Raw genomic sequence first — 22,742 nt, 5'->3', positions numbered from 1 at the left:
TTGCACAAGAAGGAATCACCAGTAACCTATGTATGTGACTTGGGAACCAGATTAGAGGCAGCAGCGATAGATGCCTACACGCTGGAAGGGGGAATTTCTGCTTTGCCTTCCTCCCTTCTGCCTCATCAGACGGGCACTTCGGAATACAGATGGGAGCCTCCGAGATATTGAACGTGCCCGACCGGCCTACACAGCCATGGTTCCCAGTTCATCACGACACGGTGGGCGAGTCACCTATGGATTTCCCTAGCGGACCATGGTTGCTGACTCAACCCAGTATCAGGCACAAGCCACCCATGCCAGGGAAACATCAAACTCCTGGGTGCAGGGTTTGAATAGACCTTACCAGAGACTGGGATTATCCAAGGGACCACCATGTCGGCATCCCTGCGAACAGTCACTAAAAGCTAACATGGGTAAAATACTGCCACGACGCAGGGACAACATACCGAATTATTCAACCACTGACGTATTGGAGTTCCTGGAACATCTACACCATGACCAAAAGGTGAGTTACAATGCCGTAAATACAGCATGAAGCGCCTTATCTGCTTATCTAAAACAGCATGACAGCGGAGCATGGGATCCCATCCACTGAAGGTAAACTTATGAAGGGCAACTATAATATAAGCCCCAAACACCCAGGTATATACCCATGTATGGGATATTGGTGTGATATTGACATATCTCAGAGAATGGCACCAGCCAGATCCCTCAGCTTGCTTAATCTATGTTTTAAAAAACGCTCATGCTTATGGCTCTCGTACACGCTCACAGAGTCCGGTCACTCCATAAACCAGACTAGATACATGGTGATTACCCCGGACGCATCACGTTCATATTTAGGTCTGGTAAAATCTAACTCGCAGGTATTTGGGACTAGGCGAGATTATGAGTTCGGCACGAACTAGTAGGGTCGAGATCGCCTGTGTTTTCCGTGCTGTAGTCGTTATATGGCTATATGGACCAGGAACGCCCAATTCACTGGTGGGATTCCGGGCCTACCCACCAGAGTCCAGGTTGAGTGTGGTGACCCATCTACTACTATATATAGACACAACCCACAATCTTAGAGGGAGAGGAAAGCCTATGGGTCAACCACAGTAACCCAAGACGGGGTACGAGCCAAACCACTCCAAGGTGGCTCAAATAGGTACTGAAAGCTGCCGGAATAGATAATAATACATTTAATCCCATTCCACTAGGGCAGCATTGGTATCAGCGGCTGAACGAATGGACATCCCGGTTGACCACATTTTTCAATACAGCAGGATGGTCAAGGGAACGACGTTCTGAACATTTTTTATTATAAACCGTTGATAAACCTGATTTAATTGCAGGAGAATATTACAAACTGCAATATTAATTTAAGCTCAGAGGAGCTGTTTATGTTGTTATTGTTAACAAATACCTTTCTGTTTCTTTTGAAAGCAGATCCACTGGTTGATTACGATAACACTTCCTCCCTCATAAACTTCGGCAGTGAGTGAAATAAAAACTGTTACACGGTTTGAAATCACAGACCTTTGAAGTCTTCACGGAATCACTCACGTGACTCCGAAGTAAAATAGTAGGATTAAACGAGTACTTACCAGTATGAAGTTTGATCTGTATTTTATGAGGAGTTACGGTGAGGTATTACGTGCCCGCCGCTCCCACCCTCATTATATAGATCAAACTAATAAACTGATGTCTCATGATCTTTACTATCTTACTTCAAATATTGTGTCTATCCTGTGATTTCACACCGCTGCTTCGAAGTATGCCGCATGCGCAGTAGAGCTGGGTTCTTCACGTAATACCTCACCGTAACTCCTCATAAAATACAGATCAAACTTCATACTGGTAAGTACTCGTTTAATCCTACTATTAACAACTAAAGACTATGGCATAAATTCAGACAAAAATGCAACACAGGCTTTTTGGGTTCATTTTATAGAGTCATGCAGCAAGGATCAAGAAAGTGTTGGCCAATAACATTCCTATTCAGTCACAAGATCCCACAAAAGGAAATGTGATCAAGGAGACCCAAGAATCAGCTACCTAGCCAGTCTTCCCCATCCAACCTATTCTTATTTGCACCCACCTGTCAAGTCAAGTTTATTCGTCACCTACACATACGAGGTGCAGTGAAATGAAAAGTGGCAATGCTCGTGGACTAGAATGTGTGAAAATGGGAAGGCTGTGGCCTAGTGTTTGGAAGGAAATGAGAATCAAGCAGATTGTGCCCAGATGACTCGCGCGCGCACACACACACACACACACACACACACACACACACACACACACACACACACACACACACACACACACACAACACACACACACACACACACACACCCACACATACTCACAGAACCACACACACACAGAGACACCCACACACAGATATACGCAGAGACATACACAGACACCCACACACAGAAACACACACACACACACACACACACAGCACATCCCCCCCCCCCCCCCTCTCCACGTCGCTGATCGATCCAAAGAAACAGCAGGGCGGGTTACAGTTTGGCACCAGCATCACCGCAGGAGCTGCCAGAGTGAGGTTATGTACACAAAGACAAACTTGTGATTTTCTTGAGGTTTACTCCTGAAGCCTTTTCCATGACTGGATAAGGCCACAAGACAGTGGAGGTTTATATTCTGCACTATCCCAAACTTTTGATTGCAGAACTACGGACTATTAGCTTTGACTTTAAAATGGCTTCATTGAATTTTTAAAAAAGTTTCAAAGTAATAATTAACTTTGGCCGAAGGAATATATAGCAAAATCTTCAAGATCTAATTAAAGATATAGAATAACTGAAAGGAATAGGCGAGTGTGCAAAATAGCATATGAAATTCAACATGAGCAAATGTTGAGACAATAGGTGCAGTATGCCATTCAGCCCCGAGCCAGCACCGCCATTCACTGATCATGGCTGATCATCCACAATTAGTACCCTGTTTCTGCCTTATCCCCACATCGCATGATTCCGCTATCTTTAAGAGCTCTATCTGACTATCTTGAAAGCATCCAGAAAATCGGCCTCCACTGCCTTCTGAGGCACAGAATTTCACAGATTCACGACTCTCTGGGTGAAAAAGTTTTTCCTCATCTCCATTCTAAATGGCCTACCCCTTATTCTTAAACGGTGGCTCCTGATTCTGGACTGCCCCAAACATCGGGAACATGTTCCCTGCCTCTATTGTGTCCAATCCCTTAATAATCTTATGTTTCAATAACATTCCCTCTCATCATTTTAAATTCCAGTGTATACAAGCCCAGTCGCTCCATTCTTTCAACATATGACAGTCCCACCACCCTGGGAATTAACATTGTGAACCTAAGCTGCACTCCCTCAATAGCAAGAATGTCCTTCAAATCTGGAGACCAAATCTGCACACAATACTCCGTGTGGTCTCACCAGGGCCCTGTAGAAATGCAGATCTACCTCTTTGCTCCTATACTCACCTCTTGTCATGACCAACATGCCATTAGGTTTCTTCACTGCCTGCTGGGCCTGCATGCTTATTTTCAGTGACTGATATACAAGGTCACCCAGATCTCCTTGTACTTCCTCTTTTCCTCACTTGACACCATTCAGATAATAATCTGCCTTCCTGTTCTTGCCACCAAAGTAACTTCACATTTATCCACATTAAACTTAATCTGCCACGCATCTGCCCCCTCACCCAACCTGTCCAATTCACTCTGCATCCTTGTAGCATCCTCCTTACAATTCACACTGCCCCCCAGCTTTGTGTTATCTGCAAATTTGCTAGCTACTTGTAATTCCTTCATCTAAATCATTAATGTCTATTGTAAGTAGCTGCAGTCCCAGCACTGAGCCTTGTGGTACCCCACTAGTCACTGCTCACAATTCGTAAACAGTCCCGTTAATCTTTATCCTTTGTTTCCTGTCTGCCAACCAATTTTCTATCCATGTCAGTACCCTACTCCCAATACCATGTGGTCTAATTCTGCCCACTATTCTCCTATGTGGGACCTTATCAAAGGCTTTCTGAAAGTCCAGGTACATTAATAATAATAATATATTTTATTGTCATTGCACATCAGTGCAACGAGATTTAGTATGCAGCTTCCAACCGATGTAAAAGAAAATTAAAATAAATAAATAAGCTGTGTGACGTGACCATCCGAGGGAGACGGTCCAGGGGGGATGGGGGTGGGGGGCACTCAGCAGGGTCGGTTCAGAGCCGCTATAGCTCTGGGAATTAAGCTGTTCCTGAGTCTGGAGGTTCGGGCGTAGAAGGCCTTGTAACATCTGCCGGAGGGATGTAGTTCGAACAGTCCATTACAAGGGTGTGAGGAGTCTTTATGGATGCTGACGGCCTTCCTGAGGCACCGTGTGATGCCCTCCAAGGCTGGTAGCTCTGTCCCAATAATCCCCTGCACTCTGTGGATGACGCGCTGAAGAGCTCTCCTCTCCGCCTCCGTGCAGCTGAGATACCACACAGAGATGCCATATGTTAATATGCCCTCTGGTGCAGTGGTAGAACGTTGTCAGCAGCTGTTGGGGCAGACCAATCTTTTTTAATGTCCCCAGGAAGAACAGTCGTTGCTGTGCCTTCTTGACCAGCGCAGCGGTGTTGGTGGACCATGTGAGGTCCTCTGAAATGTGAGTGCCCAGAAACTTGAAGCTGGACACTCTCTCCACACTTTCCACTACATCCACTGGCTCTCCTTTGTCCATTTTCCTAGTTACATCCTCAAAAAATTCCAGAAGATTAGTCAAGCATGATTTCCCCTTTGTAAATCCATGCTGACTTGGACCGATCCTGTTACTGCTATCCAAATGTGCCGCTGTTTCATCCTTTATAATTGATTCCAGCATCTTCCCAACCACCGATGTCAGGCTAACTGGTCTATAATTCCATTTTCTCTCTTCCTCCTTTCTTAAAAAAGTGGGATAACATTAGTGCCCAACAATCCACAGGAACGGATCCTGAATCTATAGAACATTGGAAAATGATCACCAATGCGTCCACAATTTCCAGAGCCACCTCCTTAATTACCCTGGGATGCAGACCATCAGGCCCTGGGGATTTATCAGCCTTCAGTCCCATCAGTCTACCCAACACCATTTCCTGCCTAATGTGAATTTCCTTCAGTTCCTCCGTCATCTTAGGTCCTCTGGCCACTAGTACATCTGGGCGATTATGCCTTCCTTAGTGAAGACAGATCCAAAGTACCTGTTCAACTCATCTGCCATTTCGTTGTTCCCCATAATAAATTCACCAGTTTGTGTCTTCAAGGGACCCACATTTGTCTTAACTATTTTTTTTCCTCTTTACATACCCAAAGAAGCTTTTACTATCCTCTTTTCTATTCTTGGCTAGCTTACCTTTGTACATCATCTTTTCTCCCCATATTGCCTTTTTAGTTATCGTCCGTTGCTCTTTAAAAGATTCACAATCGTCAGGCTTCCCGCTCATCTTTGCTCTGTTATACTTCCCTTTTATTTTTATACTGTTCTTGACTTCCCTTGTCAACCACGGTCGCCTCTTCATCCCCTTAGAATCTTTCTTGCTCTTTGGAATGAACTGATCCTGCACCTTCTGTATTATTCCCAGAAATACCTGCCATTGTTGTTCGACTGTCATCCTTGCTAGGGTCTCTTTCCAGTCAACTTTGGCCAGCTCCTCCCTCATTCCTCCATAGTCCCCTTTGCTCAACTGTAATACTGACACTTCCGATTTTCCCTCCCCCCCCCCCCCATATTGTAGATTATAACTTATCATATTATAGTCACTACCTGCTAATGGCTCCTTTATCTTGAGTTGTGCCAGAGCTACTACATTCCAAACTCTCCAAGTTGACTGGGCCTGAACGACTGCCAGTGGATCACCAACTTCCTGACAGACAGGATGCAGCACGCGAGGCTGGGAAAGCACATCTCAGACCTGCAGACCATCAGCATAGGAGCACTGCAAGGCTGCATATTCCCTCCTTTCCTTTACTCTCTCTACACCAACGACTGCACCTCCACAGACCCCTCTGTCAAGCTTCTCAAGTTTGTGGCCAGAGTGAGAGGGGTCAGAGATGATCTTACCCACTCGCTCCCTGGCCCTTGCAATGTACAGTTCGTCAATGGTTGCAGTCAATAACCTTCTCAACTGATCGAGCGATTCGCTGCAGCCTCCGGATGTCGTGCTTGGTGGCTGAGCCAAACCAGACCATGGTGGTGAAGGCGAGGACAGACTCTACAATGGCAGTAAGAATTGGACCATCATTGCCTGTGGCAGATTGTGTTTCCTCAGCTTCTGTAGGAAGTACATCCTCTGTTGGACCTTTTTGAATGTGGAGTCGATGGTGGCCCCCCATTTAAGGTCCTTGGAGATGATGGTTTCAAGGAACTTAAAGGACGCCACAGCTGTAACTGTGGTGTTGTTGATGGTGAGTGGGGCAAGGGGCGGAGGGAGCTCTCCTAAAGTCTACTATCAATTTCCCCGTCTTAAGAGCATTGAGCTCCAGGTTGTTACGAAGGCACCAGGACGCCAGCTGTGTCACTTATTGTCTGTACGTAGATTCCTCCCCACCCTGGATCAGTCCTATCAGGGTTGTGTCGTCCACAAACTTGAAGAGGAGTTTGTGGAGGTGCAGTCAATGGTGTAGATAGAGTAGAGGAGAGGGGAGAGTACGCAGCCTTGCGGTGCTCCTATGCTGAGAGTCTGCAGGTCCAAGATGTGCTTTCCCAGCCTCACATGCTGCTTCCTGTCTGTCAGGAAGTTGGTGATCCACTGACAGAGGGGGTCAGGCACAGTCAACTGGGAGAGTATGGAGTGTAGTAGCTCTGGCACAATGGTGTTGAATGCAGAGTTAAAATCCACAAACAAAATCCTTGCATAGATCCCCTGGCGGTCTAGGTGCTGGAGGATGAAGTGCAGGCCCAGGTTGACTGCGTCATCCAATGAGCTATTGGCCCGGTATGCAAACTGCAGAGGGTCCAGCAGGGGGTTTGTGATATTTTTCAGCTGGGCCAGCACAAGTCTTTCAAGGGTCTTCTTGACTACAGAGGTCAGTGCGACAGGCCTGTGGTCATTAAGGCCACTAATCCTTGTCCTTTTGGGAACATGGACAATAGTGGAGACTTGTTGGCTGGGGAAGAGGTGATAATGAAAGGAGACAAGGATGCAAACAGTGGAACTAGTAGGACTACTAGGGAGGGGAGGGAATTTAAAGATTACTTGCAATTAGAGACATCACCATTCATATGGCTGGATTGTAAGTTGCCCAGGCAAAATATGAGGTGCTGTTCCTCCAATTTGCCTGTCAGTATGGGAAAAGGAGTTGGCAATGAATGGCAACTGGGAGATCGCGTAAACCAAGGCAGATTGAGCGTGTGTTCAGCGTAACAAGCAGATGTTGGTTCTCCGGCCCACCGAGTCCGCATCGACCAACAATCACCCAGACACTAGTTCTATCCTACACACTAGCGACAATTTACAGAAGCCAATTAACCTACAAACCTGCACGTCTTTGGAATGTGGAAAGAAACTCGAGCACCCGGAGAAAACCCACACTGTCACAGGGAGAATGTACAAACTCAGCACAGACAGCACCTATAGTCAGGATTAAACTCTGGTCTCTGGTGTTGTGAGGCAGCATCTCTCTCTAGGTGCCACTCTAGCTCTTATGTACTTACTTGTACTTGAACCCATCCACTTGGGCCGTGTGCTGCTGCTGTTGAACCTGCTGGTGCTCCCACTACACAATATCACCTGAGACTCTGTAGAAAGCTTCTCGTTCGATGTTACCGCAGGCCTGAGTGAACTGTGCTCAATGTTGGCTGTCCCCAGTAATGGCCCACAAGTGCTGACCAGGTGTATCTCTGAGACCAACATCTCAACATTGAGCTCATTCAGGCCAGCCTTGCACATAACAAGCAGCTTTTTACAAATCCTTCAAATCAAGAATCTGTCAATCCCAACTTTAAAAAATACACAACGGCTTGGTCTCCAGAGCCGTCTGTGGCAATGAATTCCACAGATTCACACCTTCTGACTAATGAAATTTCACCTCATCTCCTTTCTAAAGATATATTCTTTTGTTCTGAGGCTGTGTCCTCTGTTCCTAGACTCTCTCACTAGTGGACATATCATTCCCACGTCCACTCTCCAGGCCTTACACTATTCGGTAAGTTTGAATGAGGTTCTTCCACATCCTTCTAAACTCCAGCGAGTACAGGCCCAGTGCTCCTTGAACGCTCCTCAATCTCCTCAATCTCCTCGGGATAAACTACCTCTGAACCCTCTCCAATGTCAGCACAGCCCTCCTTGGAAATGGGCCCAAAACTGCTCACAATACTCCAAATGTGGTCTGACCAGTGTCTTATAAAATTTCAGCAATACATCCTTGCTTTTATGTTCTAGTCCTTTTGAAATAAATGTTAACGTTGCATTTGACTTCTTCCTACTGGCTCATCCTGCAAATTAACCTTTTGGGAATCCTGCACCAACACCACCACCTACCAAGTCCCTTTCAGAATTCCGAAAACCTCTGATTTCTGAATCATCTACCCATTTAGAAAATAGACTACGCCTTTATCCCTTCTACCAAAGTGCATAACCGTACACTTTACTATGCTGTATTCCATCGGACACGTCTTTGCCCACTCTCCCAACCTGTCCAACTCCTGCGGGCTCCCTGCTTCCACTATACTACCTGCCCTTCCACCTATCTTTGTATCATCACCAAACGTGGCCACAAAGCCATCAATTCCATCATCCAGATCATTAACAAATAATGCCAAATGTTGTGGACCCAACACCAATCCCTGTGGAACGTTGCTGGTGACTGGCAGTGAACCAGAAAACCTACATTTAATCCCGCCCTTGTCCTTCTGCCAGTGAGCCAATCTTCTATCCGTGCTAGTACCTTTCTCAATATAATTGGTTACATCCTCAAAGAATTCCAACAGGTTTGACACATTAACAAAACGATGCTGACTTTTGTATATGTTATGAGATTCAAAGTACCTCATCCTTTATAGCAGACTCTAAAATCGTACCAAACACTGAAGTCAAGCTAAAGGGCCTGTCCCACTTTCACCACCTAATTCACGATCTTTTTTACTCGTGGACATTTTTCATCATATTGTAAAAACGCCCCGACCTACTTGATGCCACGAGTATCTACAACAAGAATCACAACCTGCTACGACCTACCTACGACCTCGTCGTGACGACCATGCTGCGAGTATGAGTCAAGGGCAAACTCGGCAGAGGTCGTGAATTAGGTCGTGAAAGTGGGACAAGCCCTTAAGGGCCAGTCACAATTTCCCGAGTTATTCACAAATTCTCCTGAGAATTTGAGCGGTAGGTACTCGGGGCATCAGGTAAGTCGGGACGTTTTTTCAGCTTGATGAAAAAAGTCCACAAGTAAAAAAGTAGCCACGAGTACCTACGGCTGGCATAACGAGCCGCTACGATATATACACGGACTCCTACGGCGTCCTACGAACTCGTTACGAACATTCTGCGAGTTTGAAAGCTCGGGAGAATTTGTGAATAACTCAGGAAAGTGGGACAGGCCCTTTAACTGGCCTATAATTTCCTTTCTTTAGCCTCACTTCCTTCTTAACAGTGGAGTTACATGTACCAATTTTCTTGTTAGCTGGAACCAGGTGATTCTAGATAGATCAGCAACAACTTGTCCACAATCTCATCAGTTACCTCTTTCAGAACCCTGGGGTGTAGTCCATTTGGTCCAGGTGACTTATCCACCTTCAGACCTCCCAAGCATTTTCTCCTCAGTAATAATGACTGCACTCACTTCTGCCCCCTGACACGTTTAGTTTGTAGCTTATTGCTGGTGTCTTCCATGGTGAAGACAGACGCAGTAAATCTATTCCGTTTGTCCGCCATTTCTTTGCTCCCCATTATTACTCCTCTAGCGTTATTTTCCAGAAGTCCAATGTCCACTCTTGTCTCTGTTTTACTTGTTATATATCTGAAAAAAAAGTATGGTATCATAGAGTGATACAGTGTGGAAATAGGCCCTTCAGCCCAACATGCCCAACATGGCCCAACTACACTAGACCCACTTGTTTGCGTTTGGTTCATATCCCTCCAAACCTGTCCTATCCATGCACCTGTCTAACTGTTTCTTAAATGTTGGGAAAGTCCCAGTTTTAACAACCTCCTCTTGCAGCTTGATCCATACACCCACCACCCTTTGTGTGAAAAAGTTACCCCTCAGTTTCCTATTAAATATTTTCTCCTTCACCTTAAACCTATGTCCTCTGGTCTTTGATTCACCTACACTGGGCAAGAGACTGTGCATCTACCCGATCTATTCCTCTCATGATTTTATGCACCTCTATAAGAGCACCCCTCATCATCCTGCTCTCCAAGGAATAGAGTCACAGCCTTCTTAACCTCTCCCTATAGCTCAGACCCTCTAGTACTGGCAACATCCTCGTAAATCTTCTCTGTACCCTTTCCAGCTTGACAACATCTTTCCTATAACATGGTGTCCAGAACTGAACACAATACTTCAAATGCAGTCTCACCAATGTCTTATACAACTGCAACATGACCTCCCAACTTCTATACTCAATACTCTGACTGATGGCCAACATGCCAAAAGCCTTTTTGACCACCTTATCTACCTGTGACTCAACCTTCAAGGAACCATGCACTTGCATTCCTAGATCACTCTGCTCTATAACACTCCCCAGAGCCCTACCATTAACATTAAACAGCGAGTTCATTCTTCATAGCTTTCAAATGTATTTCTGAAAGGACAATGGCCGTAATCGGCAGTGATACTGATTTACCTATCACCAAGTACAGTATACTGTATATATTACATGATATTTCCATAATATCCAAATTCTTCCTCACTGCTTAACCATTATCTTAGGTATACGTAGCATCTATGGATAAAAAACACATTTAGAGTTAGCGGTTTTGGCACACTGCTTATGCAGTTGTTTTGCATTGTAGTTTATGGTTCAATATTAATTTTTACATGCACCTTATTCACACAAACTGACCTGGTTCAATTTGCCAAAGACCAGTGTCTCCAATACATGAGACTTTTGTAGACTTTGGTCCATTAAATCCTACTTTTATCTTTGAAAGAGTTCACTGGCTTATAAGATCTCAGTAATTAAACCTGTCTCCCCAAGGATCCATAGATCATGGGAGCACTGTTCTGAAGGGTCTTCAATCTGAAACAATCTTTCTCTTTCTACAGATGCTACCTGACTTGCTGAATGTTTCAAGCATTTCCTGTTTTTAATACATCTACCTACCCGCCCAGATGGATCAGCCACAGCAGTTGATGGTCACAGGACAATGGCATTCTCTAAAATAGTCTTGCTGCAACATACCTAATCATGTAAAGTGTTTAAGAAGGAACTGCAGATACTGGAAAATCGAAGGTAGACGAAAATGCTGGAGAAACTCAGCGGGTGCAGCAGCATCTATGGAGCGAAGGAAATAGGCAACGTTTCGGGCTGAAACCCTTCTTCAGACTGTTTAGGTATTTCTATTCAAATAATATTCTGTGCAAACTCCCTTATCACGGTAAAGATGCTCTTACAGGGAATGGTTGCGTATGGGACAAACAGATTACAAATAAAGCAGATAAAAGACTTGAAATCTGAAATATGGTCATAAAATAGGGAAATATTTGGGTCAGGCACATATTGTGGAGAGTGACACTCGATGTGTTTGCTCACTGTTCATTAGAGACTAGACAAATTGTGATTGTGATTGATTTCTGCAAGAGTCAGGAAGTCATGTTGTGGCTTTATGGACGTTGGTCAGCTGCCTTTGGAGTATTTGGTGCAGCTCTGGTCACCCCCTTACGGAAAGGATGTGAAGCCTTTGGATAGGGTGTCTTCAGTTTACCAGAATGCTGCCTGGATTAGACGGTAGAAACTATAAGGAGAGATTGAAAAAATGGCAGAGGCTGGGGAGAGACCTAATGGTAAATATAAAATGATGAGAGGCATATACAGGGTAGACAGTCAGAACTTGGTCACCAGGGTGGAAATGTCAAAGACTGGAGGGCACGGCTTTAAGGTGAGAGGGACAATGTTTAAAGATGTGTAAGTAAGGTTTCTTACAGAGAGAATGATGCATGCATGGAACACAATGCCAGTGGTGGTGGAGGCAATTAGTGACTTTTAGAAAGCCATATGAATATGCAGAGAATGGAGAGATAGAAACATAGAAACATAGAAATTAGGTGTAGGAGTAGGCCATTCGGCCCTTCGAGCCTGCACCGCCATTCAATATGATCATGGCTGATCATCCAACTCAGTATCCCGTACCTGCCTTCTCTCCATACCCCCTGATTCCCATTAGCCACAAGGGCCACATCTAACTCCCTCTTAAATATAGCCAATGAACTGGCCTCAACTACCCTCTGTGGCAGAGAGTTCCAGAGATTCACCACTCTGTGTGAAAAAAGTTTTTCTCATCTCGGTTTTAAAGGATTTCCCCCTTATCCTTAAGCTGTGACCCCTTGTCCTGGACTTCCCTAACATCAGGAACAATCTTCCTGCATCTAGCCTGTCCAACCCCTTAAGAATTTTGTAAGTTTCTATAAGATCCCCTCTCAATCTTCTAAATTCTAGAGAGTATAAACCAAGTCTATCCAGTCTTTCTTCATAAGACAGTCCTGACATCCCAGGAATCAGTCTGGTGAACCGTCTCTGCACTCCCTCTATGGCAATAATGTCCTTCCTCAGATTTGGAGACCAAAACTGTACGCAATACTCCAGGTGTGGTCTCACCAAGACCCTGTACAACTGCAGTAGAACCTCCCTGATCCTATACTCAAATCCTTTTGCAATGAAAGCTTACATACCATTCGGTTTCTTTACTGCCTGCTGCACCTGCATGCCTACCTTCAATGACTGGTGTACCATGACACCCAGGTCTTGCTGCATCTCCCCCATTCCCAATCGGCCACCATTTAGATAATAGTCTGCTTTCCCGTTTTTGCCACCAAAATGGATAACCTCACATTTATCCACATTTATCCACATGGATATGGATTGTGTGTGCAGGCAGATGAGGTTAGTTTACCTTGGCAACCTGTTTGGCACAGACATGTTGGGACAAACAAGCTGTTTCTGTGCTGTACTGTTTAATGATCTATAGGGTGACCATGGGACATCTGCAAATCGTTGCTTATTTTTGCAGGAAGCTTGTGAATAAGATTGCGAGGATAGATAGCATTTCATACTTAGACAATCTGTATTTTTATTCATGTTCCTGTCGTGCTGAATTTACACTTGTATTCAGATTCAACTTTAATTGTCATTGTCAGTGTACAGTACAGAGACGACGAAATGCAGTTAGCATCTCCCTGGAAGAGCGACATAGAATATGATTTCAATAAATAAATCTATTTACATGCATACAGTCATAGTATTTCCTGTGGGAGGAGTGTCCGGGGGGATGGGGGTGATTGGCAGTCACCGAGGTACATTGTTGAGTAGAGTGACAGCCGCTGGGAAGAAGCTGTTCCTCGACCTGCTGGTTCAGCAACGGAGAGACCTGTAGCGCCTCCCGGATGGTAGGAGGGTAAACAGTCCATGGTTCGGGTGAGAGCAGTCCTTGGCGATGCTGAGCGTCCTCCGCAGACAACGCTTGCTTTGGACAGACTGAATGGAGGGGAGCGAGGAACCGGTGATGCGTTGGGCAATTTTCACCACCCTCTGCAGTGCTTTCCGGTCGGAGACAGAGCAGTTGCCATACCATGCTGTGATGCAGTTGGTAAGGATGCTCTCGATGGTGCAGCGGTAGAAGTTCACCAGGATCTGAGGAGACAGACGAACCTTCTTCAGTCTCCTCAGGAAGAAGAGACGCTGATGAGCCTTCTTGATCAGAGTAGAGGTATTGTGGGTCCAAGAGAGGTCATCGGAGATGTTGACCCCCAGGAACCTGAAGCTGGAAACACGTTCCATCTCTGTCCCGTTAATGTGGATGGGGGTGTGCGTGCCGCCTCTGGACTTCCTGAAGTCTACAATGAGCTCCTTGGTCTTCTTGGAGTTAAGGGCCAGGTTATTGGCAGCGCACCATGCTGCTAAGTGCTGGACCTCCTCCCTGTAGGCCAGCTCATCGTTGTTGCTGATGAGGCCAATCACCGTTGTATCATCTGCATACTTGATGATGGTGTTAGTACCATGTACAGGTGTGCAGTCATAGGTGAAGAAGGAGTAGAGGAGGGGGCTCAGCACACAGCCCTGTGGAACGCCGGTGTTCAGGGTGAGGGTTGAAGAGGTGTGCTTGTGTAACCTCACAGACTGGGGTCTGTTGGTTAGAAAGTCCAGTATCCAGTTGCAGAGGGAGGGGTCGATGCCCAGGTTACCGAGTTTGGTGATCAGTTTAGAAGGTATAATGGTGTTGAATGCTGAGCTGTAATCGATGAACAGCATTCTTATGTAAGTGTCTCTGTTGTCGAGGTGGGAGAGGGCGGAGTGAAGTGCCGTTGAGATGGCATCCTCCGTACTCCTGTTCTTGCGGTAGGCAAACTGATAGGGATCCAGTGTGGGGGGTAGGCAGCTTTTGAGGTATGCCAGGACCAGCCTCTCGAAGCACTTGGTGATGATGGGGGTAAGTGCAACTGGGCGGAAGTCGTTGAGGCTTGCCGCAGTGGAGTGTTTTGGCACTGGCACAATGGAGGTGGTTTTAAGGCAAGTGGGGACAACTGCTTGGGCAAGTGACAGGTTGAAGATGTCAGTCCAGACGTCTGTCAGCTGCGCAGCACAGGCCCTGAGCACGCGCCCGGGGATGCCGTCAGGGCCAGCATTAGTCCTACTCGGTGCCACGTACACGTCGTAGGGGGTGAGTGTGAGGGGTTGGTGATCGGCAGGTAGCACAGCCTTGATGGCTGTCTCTAGATTGTCCCTGTCGAAGCGGCCATAGAAGTGGTTAAGCTCCTCAAGGAAGGAGGCGTCGCTGGATGTGGGGGTGATGTTGGAGGGTCTGTAGTCCGTGATGGCCTGGATGCCTTGCCACATGCGTCGGGGGTCAGAGTTGTTGTTGAAGTGCTCCTCAATCCTGAGCTTATGGCAGTGCTTGGCCTTCTTGATGCCCCTCTTCAGGTTAGCCCTGGATGAACTCTAGGTTCGAGCATCGCCTGACCTGAAAGCGGTGTCCCGTGCTTTCAGCAGTAGCCTGACCTCGCTGTTCATCCATGGTATTAGATTCATACCAATGACAATTAGTGGACGCGTTTTGATCTTGTTGAAATTGCAAAGACAAGGCACCGGCATTCACAAGGTGCACAGTATGCTGCCTATGAAACAAGTGGTCAGTTTTGGTTGGACGTGGGTATCTTTGTGGATATCTTCCACTCCTACACATAGCAATGTCACCTGCCAAGTATTGGTCCGAGATCTTCTCTGTAATCCCAGGTTCAGTAAATGTTATCAAAATCCTTCTCCCATCTGCTCTCTCTGTTCTCCAATGAGATAGCATTGCATTAATAGCTCTGTACAAGTCTGCTCAATTTCAGCTACCTTCATCCGTCCACAGCTGGATAATTGATTGCCACAGCATCTATTATTCCTCTTCACCAATTGTGTAGCATCCTAGATATTGGTACCAAACTAATCTGTTACAAAGGAATAGACTGTTCATACAAGTACCCTGTTCTCTATACATGTCGCATGTCCAAGCTTCTGACTCTACTAGCTCTCTAATTATTTATTCTCACCATAACAATGGTAGCCACAGGCAAACTGGAGAGTAGCTAATGTAGCTCTTTGTTTAAGAAGGAAAATAGAGAGGATCCAGGGCATTTACTGGTGGAGTTCTGGACTGAGGAAAGCTGTCAAAGTATACAGTTGGTTATAGATCAGCTACAGAAAAAGGGTGGGGAAATGGCCGAGGTAGTTCAATCCAGCAAAGGTGAGCTGTTGCATTTTGGGATGTTGAATGGGAGGTTTGAATAGCGTTGATGTGCGGATGGATCTTGGAGTCTAAATCCATTCAATCCTGGAGATCCCCTCTTTTGATTGATTAAGTTATTAACTTGGTTGTATCTTTCTACTGTCTCTGTATCCAATCTAACACATTTAATTTGTACTAAATATTCTAATAAAGGAGATATTAAGGAGGAACATGGATTTATGTAATCCCTAGACTCTTCCACATCGTCTCCAACGTTAAATATTATCTCCTCTTGTCAGCAAATGTCAACCAGATCCATTGATCTTGTTCTTGAAGAAAGTAATGAGCTAACACCTACGGTATTATTGTCCGGAGGACATTACATTCCTCCATGCAGAAGTAGCTACACAATATTTTCCCTGTTCCACATATGTTGACCTTGTTAATCCCATGACTTGTATAGTACAGTTGTTGCTGCATTTAAACCACACAATGTCTCCTCTGTGATACGGGTGGGATGAAGTTACGCTCTAGCCAACTTACATCCTGTCATTAATGTTTTCACCAACGTGTCACAGTGGAATCTACGTTTAGATACACAACATAATTTCCTCCCTTACTTGCCCCATCTAGTAAACTGCCTAGATTTACTCTCGAACATACCTCTTTATAATCCCAAAGAAACACACCAATGTTGATTGATGCAAACCTCTTGCATTGTGGTTGTCTAGCTTATCCATATAAAGCAGGTCCTTGCTTCCGAGTCAAATTCATTTAAGCAAAGGCTCCGTGGCTATTTTAATCTGTACTTCAACTTTAACTAAATTAATATTATATATAAATATCCTAATGTGTTCGTCCATGATTAGTTTAGAGATACAGCGTGGAAACAGGCTCTTCGGCCCATCGAGTCCGCACTGACCAGCGATCCCCGCACATTAACATCACACTAGAGACAATGTACGTTACACTTTTACCAGCCAATTAAATCTGTACGTCTCTGGAGTGTGGGAGGAAACCCACGCGGTCACGGGGGGAACGTACAAACTCCGTACAGACATAGTCACGACCAAACCCAAGTCTCGGGCGCTGCAAGTGCAGTAAAGGGCCTGTCCTACTTGCGTGTCCTTGGCATGCAAATTACGTGACCTCGTGGTCGCGTTGAGGCGCGACGGTCCCGCGAAGGTAGGGCACGATTACATGCGTACGCACAGCCGTCTGGAGCGTGTGACGCATTTGAAGATGGACACAAAGCTGGAGTAACTCAACGGGACCAGCAGCATCTCTGGAGAGAAGCAATGGGTGATGTTTCGTGTCGAGACCCTTCTTCAGTCTGAAAAGAAGGGTCTTGACCCGAAACGTTACCCAATGCTTCTCTCCAGAGATGCTGCCGGTCCCGTTGAGTTACTCCAGCATTTTGTGTCTATCTTCAATTTTCTTGGCCCCGATCTGGGAGTAGAAGTGGGGGCGGATCCGGACCGCAACGGCCGTGAGCCCCAGGCCGAGCTCGGCGATCGTTTGCCTGCTTCTGCTGCTGTTGGAGGTGAGACGTTGCATCACGCCAGGTTCTTGGGCCCGTCCCACTTTGGCCGTCAGTTCCGCGACAGGCCGTTGGCGAGCAAAGATTTTGTTCACTACAAACATTTCGGAGCCCCGCGCGATGTCGCGCATAACTCCATACCTCTCCGCGCTTCTAAGTGGGACCGGCCCCGCGTGGCCATACGATGCCCGTGCACCTCAACGCAACCACGAGGTCGCGTAATTTGCATGCCAAGGACACATAAGTGGAACAGGCTCTTAAGGCAGCAACGCTACCACTGCGCCACTGTGACAACCCTTTGATTAAATTGGATCAGAAATAATGTTTCCATTGTTGTACAGTGTCCCCATTTAGCATATGTTCTTGAATCCAAGTCCCCTCTCATTCTACTGCAATTGTGCTTATGAGTTTCTTGGACTAATTCATATGTTGATGCATTCATTGGCTGGAACATCCCAGTCACACCCTACAACATGCGAGTTTAAAAACCTACCTCTTGCCCTGGCTCTCTCTCCTGTATCCTGCCAACAAACCTGGACAATGCTTCCCTCAGGACTGATCTCCTACCTACTTTGCCAGGTCTCCATACTTTCCCCTCACTCCATCACAGGCCCCTTTCTGCAGCCAGTACCCCTCACAACATACCACTTACTCCTTTGATGCTTGGCAAAACTAGCAGAGGAAAGACTGGGTGTGTCATCTATTCTATAGAACACAACTCCCTGGGCTTATGCTAGAACATTTTGAATTAGTTCAACTATTACCACATTTTTTAACATCATTCCTGCCGCCAGAGAACGTCCAGGCCTTTATGTCCCACCACCGGCTGACTCTCTAACAAACTGACGTTTTAGTTAGAAAGTCGATTGCAATACACACCATTCTTTAATCTATAGTTACTCCTGCATTCCTGCACATCAGGCTTGAGTGACTACAATAATGCAGATTGTAAATAATTGAGACACAATGGTGATGCTTGTAGGACCTCCGTTATAACAGCCTTCTGACCTGAAAATGAACTGCTACTTCTTACCCTTTTTTCTTGTTCTTCATCCACTTTCTCCTCTCTCCTAATCCCCAAACTGTAAGCGGGACAAACATTTCTAACTCTAACATTCCACCATATTAGAGGTTTAGGAATCTCATGCTTGAGAAACAAACACTATCTCTCTGTACATCAAGGATGTTACCAGGACTAGAGGGTCTGAGCTACGGGGAGAGGTTGAGTAGACTGAGACTCTATTCCTTGGAGTGCAAGAGCATGAGGGATGATCTTATAGAGATATATAAAATACTAGACTAAGTGGGACGCGTTGAATCCCAGCTTCACATGGTAGGACTGGTCCCCTAAAGCAATATTCCACCTCTCCACCAATTCCAATATTGGTGGCCAGTGGGAGGGGGGGGGGGGGCTTTCTGGAGCGCTAGTATGGGTGTTGTGGGCTGAAGGGACGGGTTTCCAGAGGGCTAGTATGGACATTGTGGGCCGAATGGATTCTTGGGCTGGCGGTTCAGTCACTCAAGCCTGATTTTCTGGCAGCTCACTCACTCAAGGCTGGGGGGCTGGCAGTGGACTCATGGCTATACCTTGAAATGCCACTTCAAGCACAGTGCAAGGCCACCAAATTCAAGTGCAGTTTCATACCACTTCAAGCAGGGTGCAAGGCCACAAAATTCAAGTGCAGTTTCCTGCCGCTTCAAGCAGGGTGCAAGGCCACCAAATTCGAGTGCAGTGTCATACCACTTCAAGCAGGGTGCAAGGCCACTATAGACAGAGAGTCGTGATCTCTCCTTCCCCCTTCTTGTAGAGACTGAGCCACGCCCACACATCCAGGTTTTATAGTCCCTCCCACCAGAAGGGGCGAGGTCTTCATGGCGTGATTGACAGGAGAGAGAATCTGAACAGTTTTTAAACACTAATAACTCTTTTATTTTTAATCGATGGGAAAAATCCTTAGCACCCGATGAGCGGAGTGGGACTCTGACTAAGATGGCCAAAAATCACAGCCGTATGTGCTAGCGTTTTTCCTGAAATCAATATACAGCGTAAACAGGAAGTGGTCAAGATTAGACTTTTAATTATATAGATGGCAAGGCAACTTTAGCATTCTCAAACTAACTTATCAATTAGGCAAGGTAACTTTTGCAATCTCAAACCAAAAAACACTTTAGCAATTTCAAACCAAAAAACACTTTTGCATTTTTAAACTACATTTTCAAACCACATTAAGGGCACTGACAGGTCAGTAAAATCACTCACAGTTTAGTATGCATGTGTTCAGTGTTATTCACAGCTCAGACTGAGAATTACAATTTCTCACTCCCCCAACTTGCAGAGAACTGAGGCACCTCCACAATTCCGGGTTTTATGGTCCATCTGGAAGGGGCGTGGCCTTCAGGAGAGAGAATCTCAACATTTTTAAAACATTAATAAGTCTTTTATTTTTCATCGATGGGAAAAATCCTCTTGTCCTGACCAGTGGAGAGGGACTCTGAGTAAGATGGCCAGACATCACAGCCGTAAGTGACAGCGTTTTTTCTAAAATCAATATACAGTGCAACAGGAAGTGGTCAAGATGAGACTTTTAGTAATAGAGATAAGAGATATATATTTTGCCCAGAACAGGTTAAGAGGACTAAGAGGATTAAGGTGCAGGAGAAAAGATTTAATAGGAATCTGAGAGGTAACCTTTTCACACAAAGGTGGTGGGTGTATGGAACAAGCCACCAGAGGAGGTAGTTGAATCTGGGACTATCCCAACATTTAAGAAATAGTTAGACAGGTGCATGGATAGGACAGGTTTGGAGGAATATGGACCAAACGCAGGCAAGTAGGACTACTGTACCTGGGCCACGTTGGGCAGGTTGGGACGAAGGGCCTGTTTCCACACTGTATCACTCTATGATACCAAACATTTTTTTCAGATATATAATGAGTAAAAGGGAGGCAAGAGTGAACATTGGACTTCTGGAAAATAACGCCAGAGAAGTAATAATGGGGAGCAAAGAAATGGCGGACAAACGGAATAGGTTTACTGCGTCTGTCTTCACCATGGAAGACACCAGCAATAAGCTACAAATCCCAACGTGTCAGGGGGCAGAAGTGAGTTCCGTGAGGAGAAAATGCTTGTGAGGTCTGAAGGTGATAAGTCACCTGGACCACACATTTAGACAGGTACATGGATAGGACAGGGTTGAAGAAATATGGACCAAATGTGGGCAGGTAAGACTAGTGTAGCTGGGATATGTGTGGGCAAGTTGGGCCGAAGGGCCTGTTTCTACACTGTATCACTCTATGACTCTATCTGGGCTGGAATTTATAATTTTTGTTCGTATATGTATCGATATAAAGCTGATAAATCTCTACACTGAATCTTTCAAGATTGCCCTAGCAACTGTAATTTTTTTTCTTAGCTGGATAAAAATGCTGGAGAAACTCAGTGGGTGAGGCAGCATCTATGGATATTCATAGATGCTGCCTCACCTGCTGAGTTTTGCCAGCATTTTTTATCTTCCTTCGATTTTTCCAGCATTTGCAGGTCCTTCTTGAACATTTATTTTTTCTTATGCCTTCATACATGTAGTGAAAGTGTCAATAAGCACCTCTGAGGTTGACGGCCTAGTTACCCACAAAGAAACAACACTGAAGAACTAAATCAATTTCTACAGAAAGAAACCAAGGACATGCTAGTGCAGATATTGGCATTTTGATATTCGTAACTGACCTCTAAATACTTCATTAAATAAATGAAAACCCAACAAATGTACATTATGCAATGGGATTGTTTAGAAATTGAGTATCAACCATAAGACCCAAGTTCCTGTACTCTGTCCTTGTACCTAAAATCAGTTTGAGCCATGGACTCAAGACTTATATAGCACAGAAACAGGTCCAGAAGCCCCACGTCCATGTGACTAAGATGTCCCATCCAAGCTCAACACATTTGCCAATCCCTGGCCTAAATCCTTGTAGTTTCCCTTTCCATGTACCTATAGAAATGTCTTTTAAATGTTGTTATTGCACCTGCCTCAACTACTTCTTCTGGCAGTTTATTCCATATACATACCACCCTCTGTGTGGCAAAGTTGTCCCTTTGTTTCCTATCAAACCTCTCCCCTCTCAAAATTCTTAAGGGGTTGGACAGGCTAGATGCAGGAAGATTACTCCCGATGTTGGGGAGGTCCAGGACAAGGGGTCACAGCTTAAGGATAAGGGGGGAATCCTTTAAAACCGAGATGAGAAGAACTTTTTTCACACAGAGAGTGGTGAATCTCTGGAACGCTCTGTCGCAGAGGGTAGTCGAGGCCAGTTCATTGGCTATATTTAAGAGGGAGTTAGATGTGGCCCTTGTGGCTAAGGGGATCAGAGGGTATGGAGAGAAGGCAGGTACGGGATACTGAGTTGGATGATCAGCCATGATCATATTGAATGGCGGTGCAGGCTCGAAGGGCCGAATGGCCTACTCCTGCACCTAATTTCTATGTTTCTATGTTTCAGCTTAAACCTCATCCCTCTAGATTTTGATTTCCCTATCCTGGTAAAAAGATGCTGCCTTCATCCTATCCATTTGCCTCATGATTTTATATACTTTATAAGATCACCCCTCATCCTATTGTACTCCAAGGAATAAACTCTTAGACTGCCCAATCCCTCTTTATTGCTCAGGCCCTCGAGTCCTGGCAACATCATTGCAAATCTTATCTGCGTTCATTCCAGCTTAATGGCACCTTCCCGATATCAGGGTGACTGAACACAAAACTCCAAGTGTGGCCTCACCAACATCTCATACATACTACTATAATATAATATCTCTAATTCAGTACTCAAATCCCAGACCGATGAGGGCCAGTGTACCAAAAGTCACAGCCTTCACCTAATCTACCTGCGATACCACTGCCAGGAAATTACGTACTGGTACTGCATAATTCTATTGTTCACTGTGAATGTCTGGTTTGACTTCCAAAAATGCAACACCTTACACCTATCTGAATTAAACTGCATTAGCCATTCCTCAGCCCACTTTCCCAGCTGATCACGATCCCGCTGTATTTCTTGATCGCCATCTTCACGATACCATCTATTTTAGTGTCATCAGCAAACTTATTAAGCATGCTCTGTACATTCACATCCACACCATTGATAAAGATGACAAACAGTAATAGACCCAGCACCAATCCCTGATCACTAGTCACAAGCCTCCACTCTGCAAAGCAACCTTCCACCATCACGCTCTGCTTTCTACCATGGAGTCAATTCCAGTTAGCTAACCTTCTCTGGACCCCATGTTCACGTCCTCCAGAACAGTCTGCCATGTCTTGGATTAGA

The sequence above is a fragment of the Leucoraja erinacea genome, chromosome 17 (assembly GCF_028641065.1).
Source record: "Leucoraja erinacea ecotype New England chromosome 17, Leri_hhj_1, whole genome shotgun sequence".
Taxonomy (NCBI): domain Eukaryota; kingdom Metazoa; phylum Chordata; class Chondrichthyes; order Rajiformes; family Rajidae; genus Leucoraja; species Leucoraja erinaceus.
This window is presented reverse-complemented; position numbering follows the sequence as displayed.